The sequence below is a fragment of the Acyrthosiphon pisum genome, chromosome A2 (genome assembly GCF_005508785.2).
Source record: "Acyrthosiphon pisum isolate AL4f chromosome A2, pea_aphid_22Mar2018_4r6ur, whole genome shotgun sequence".
Classification (NCBI taxonomy): domain Eukaryota; kingdom Metazoa; phylum Arthropoda; class Insecta; order Hemiptera; family Aphididae; genus Acyrthosiphon; species Acyrthosiphon pisum.
The window spans coordinates 25,563,684-25,568,211 of NC_042495.1; the positions used below are offsets into that span (position 1 = coordinate 25,563,684).

Consider the following 4,528-nt stretch of genomic DNA (forward strand, 5'->3'; position numbering starts at 1 on the left):
GTAGGATTCTTGTAGACCTTAGACTACAATTGAAAGCTAGTAGGGAAACAGCGGTTAGAACAGTTACAACTGTCCAGTAATTCGGTTATTTTAATACAATTTTTAATTACAAAATTATTTCCAAATTATTTGAGTGACTTATGATTTTTGTCAAAATGTTAACTTTAAATGCTTATAAAAAAAATCGTGTTATTCAATAGGTCACGCGGGGTAATTTATTACTCCACTAATTTTAAACTATGTTTTAATATCATTTGGGTTGGTATAAGTGTGGTGGGATTTTATCTAGCTTCTATTTATGTGTTAATAATTTTTTAATTAGCTTAAAATAATATAACATTTATTTGTCTAATAAGAAAAAAAATAAAAACAAATGTAAAATAAAAAGTATTAATTACTTGGGAAACGAGTCAAAATATTTTTAAAACTATACCAATAAGCATATAAACCTTATATATAACATCATTACGTGATTTATAGAAAAAGCTGACATAAATATTTGGTATCAATTTCAAATATTATTCGTTTTTGAATCACAACAAAATAAGAAAATAATTCTATGAGAACAATCGTTAAAATGTTGGGAAATATGATACTAGTTGATACCAATTTTTTTTTTATTTAATAAAAGTATAAAACGATTAAAATAATAATAAAAACAAATTTAAGTGCATTTTTATTTACAAAATAAAGACACGTATAATTAATCACTTATTTCTTAATTGACACGTACCCACCTATCTAATTGTTTTAAGTACGTAAATTAAAATAATGTCACTTAGTGCGTGTAACATATAATAATATTTTTTATTTTTATTAAAGACCACCGGCCGCATATTATTATTATTATTTATTAGCACTAGAATTTGTCTACCTACGTTGAATACATCGCTGAGCTTTTTGTAGATGAGGCTAATCAGATTTTAGATGGCATTAGTTTGGCGGCGGTTATGCGAATATACCTAATTTGATGATGCTCGAGTGTTGACTGTGGATGGTTTTCGGCTATATTGATTCGGAAAGGTAAGCTTTGAAGTAAAATTGTATTCTGCATTTCACGGCGAGTGCCTATATATAATATGTGTTTCACTGTGTGCTCGGACTTACAGGATATGTACTTGCAGGATGTACAACGTTTTGGTGGTTCTCCCTTGGCCATCGACAAACTATGTGCGTTATTATTTGAGTATGACTGAGTTGTCTTATATTAAATGTTCTCGCTATTTCAACAGGGAAAGTCCATTTGAATTATAACGAACTTTTCGCATACCAAATCGAATCAACAGTCGGTACTTTTGACAGGTAAAAATCGAACGTTTCTAGTATTTTTCAAAACGATCGACCAGAATTAAGGAAAACTAGCATTTTTACGGGTTTGGATGAAATCGATTTTGATTTACTGGTATGCATAACATAGCCATTTTTACGTTCAGAATAATCTATTAGCTTAATAGTACCTATCTATGATTACAAGAATAGAAAATATAGATACAATTAGGTATATATGACGCGTTATATCTATACGGATGTCAATAACTACTTAGATACTTAAAATGAGTGTTCGTTTTAAAATTAACTGTTTATTGATGAAAGATTTAAGATGGGATATTTAAAATTCATTTTATTTCCTTTTTGGCGTGTTACAAACATAGCTATTATATTATGTGTTTCACCGTCACTTGGACTCAGCTGGCTGTTAATATTGGTGGTTCTTCCTTGGCCATTGAGAAACTAAATGCGTTATTTGAGTGTGAATGAGTTTTCTTACAATAATATAATAATATAATAATACCGATATATACAAAAATAATAGGTAGGTACTGCTACTACTAATAATAGCCTTTATTTCATGGAAAACAGTCACAATAATATTACAGTCGTCAGTCTTAAACAGAAAGTGTAATATACACGACAGTTTTAATAATATTTAATACATCAATCAAAACATAATAGCTAGATATAATATAAAGAAGTTTAAGGTATAGGTATGTATAACGTCATAATATTATGATAATGGATTATGCCATAAACCATGAGCGAAGCGTCAGAATATAATATTCAGCTAAATATAAATAAATACAATTATTATTATGTACAATATTTGAATATTATACTTTAACAATAGTTTTAAACAGTAATAATTTTAATGCGAATTCGTCATTTTTACTGTTACCTAGGAACAGAATTAAGACATTGTATATGGAGAATTTAATGGATCATTTTTTGTACCCACCTAATGTCTATCAGATAGAATAAAGATTTATGCCTTGTTACTATATTATATTTATTTTAATAAATAACTAATCAATTAATATTTCGACACCTGTATATCCCGAGTGCGGAATTCTTTCGACATGATATTTAAATGATAGAAACTTATGGAAATTATTTCGAATTTTATATTACAATTTATGTAATATGATATTATGATGGGACATCTGATACATATAATTGATATTCTCGCTACGTCACACAATGTAGATTTAAAACAAAACAGTACTTATAGTGTATATGGGCTATGAAATATTTTTCTCGTTTAAATATTTTGGGCATATTATTATAGTGCTGATGCTAAAGTATTAAAATTTCAATTTGGAACCACGGAATGATAACATAAAATAATACATTTGTTAAGTAATTCAATTTAGATAATCGTATTGAAAATAATATATTGCTCCCGCGTTCGAGTGTATAGCTTCATGCTTAATTTTGTATACCATTCTATCACTACCTATGACTTGTTACCTATCTGTGAATAAACGACTAAAATGCGGAAATGACGATAATTCCTATAGGTAATTTTTTGTGCTTAATGTTTATCAGATAGAACATAATGATTTATCGCGTGATCATATTATATATTTTATTTTAAAGTTAATATACGTTCTAATAATTCAGATTATGTTCGATTATGTTATTTAATAATTTAATCAGGAAGTTTAAATAATTTTTATTAAATACAACTTTTAGTTTTGGTATACTAAAAAGTCTTTCGACAGCTGCAGTATACCCTGAGTGCGGAATTCTTTCGACATGATATTATTTAAATGTAGAAACCTATGGAAATTATTTCGAATTTTATATAATGTAGGTATGTAATATGATAGGACTTCTGATACATAATATAACATGATGGAATCAATCGATATACGTTACACAATGTAGATTTAAAACGAGACAGTACTTATATAGTATAATGGCTATGAAATATATTTCTCGTTTAAATATTTTGGACATATTATTGTGCTAATGCTGAAGTATTAAAATTTAATTTTGAAACCACGGAACAATAGCATTAAAATAATAAATTTGTTCAGATATTTAATTTAGATAATCGTATTAAAAATATATTGCTCCCACGTTCGAGTGTACCTATACCTATAGCTAAAGGTACGCTTAATTTTGTATATTATGCTATCGCCATGACGTCTTGTTACCTACCTATCTATAAATATTATACGAGTAAAATGCGGAAATGATAATATTATTAATTTATAATTGCATTTATTGCAATAATATGATATGATATTTTATAAAACGAATGTACGGAATTTAAAAACGTTTTTTCATTCTAAACATATTATGAAAAATGATACAAGGTCTAATATTTTTCGATTCAAATTATATTATTAATTATAACATACCCGATGATGGTGGGGTCGAGTATCATATTAATATAAATACGGTCGACAGGTGTCCACATCAAAAAGTGTTTGTCGAACGAGCCTCTATTCTTACTCTGTGATCGTCACTGCAATTTTCAGGGTTTTGTGAATCAGAATTCGGACGGCCATCGACTCAATCAACCGATAACAGTTCGTTACGTTTTTAACTTGCACGAAGCGAGAAGAAAAATGAATAGGTACGTTTATATATAAATTGTATTCATGTAATATGTCAAAGGCCAAGGTTTTTCATGAAATTATTATGACACTGAGTCTGAGTGCCGTAAAACGAACCGTGGACGCTATTATTATAGTACCTACATAATATAACGACTTCAGCAGAGTACTATGGTCGTCCGAATTCTGAATCAGAAAATCTTGAAAATTGCAGTACCGATCACAGAGGAAGAAGGCTTCGACAACCACGCGGTATCCGAGACTTGAGGCATGAACTGCAATGTTGGGTGAGTTACTTCATCTTTTATGTGTGTACCTATTCCAATGGAAATAGAGAAATCATATTTATATAAGAGCAATTAATTAAATATGAAGTAAAGTGCAAGGAAATATGTCGTCGAACGACTAAAACATTGAACTTTTATCTTCCAGTAACTCTCTATACGATCATATTATATAGGTAGGTACGATGAATAAAGTAAATAAAATAATAATTAAATTTGTGTAATAATATTTTATTAAACAGGTGGGTGAATAAATGTAGCTGTTAAGTACCTATGTGTTGAATTATAATTAAATGTCTGTCAGCCTATATTACTACTCAGTATATTTTATGATATCCTCCTCCCATTTATATTGTTATTAAAGTAATTTACTTTACAATTATTAAATATAAGGTATATTGA

General features: G+C 28.4%; 1 protein-coding gene across 1 annotated transcript in view; it reads left to right on the forward strand.

The window, feature by feature from the left end:
- Nucleotides 1-3,723: 3,723 nt before the first annotated feature.
- LOC100573072 (uncharacterized protein DDB_G0283697-like) overlaps nt 3,724-4,528 on the forward strand; it is an 11,591-nt gene continuing 10,786 nt past the window's right edge. The window contains exons 1-2 of the mRNA XM_016802598.2: nt 3,724-3,862; nt 4,008-4,129. The gene's annotated coding sequence lies outside the window, so the exon portion shown is untranslated. The remainder of the gene's footprint in view (nt 3,863-4,007; nt 4,130-4,528) is intronic.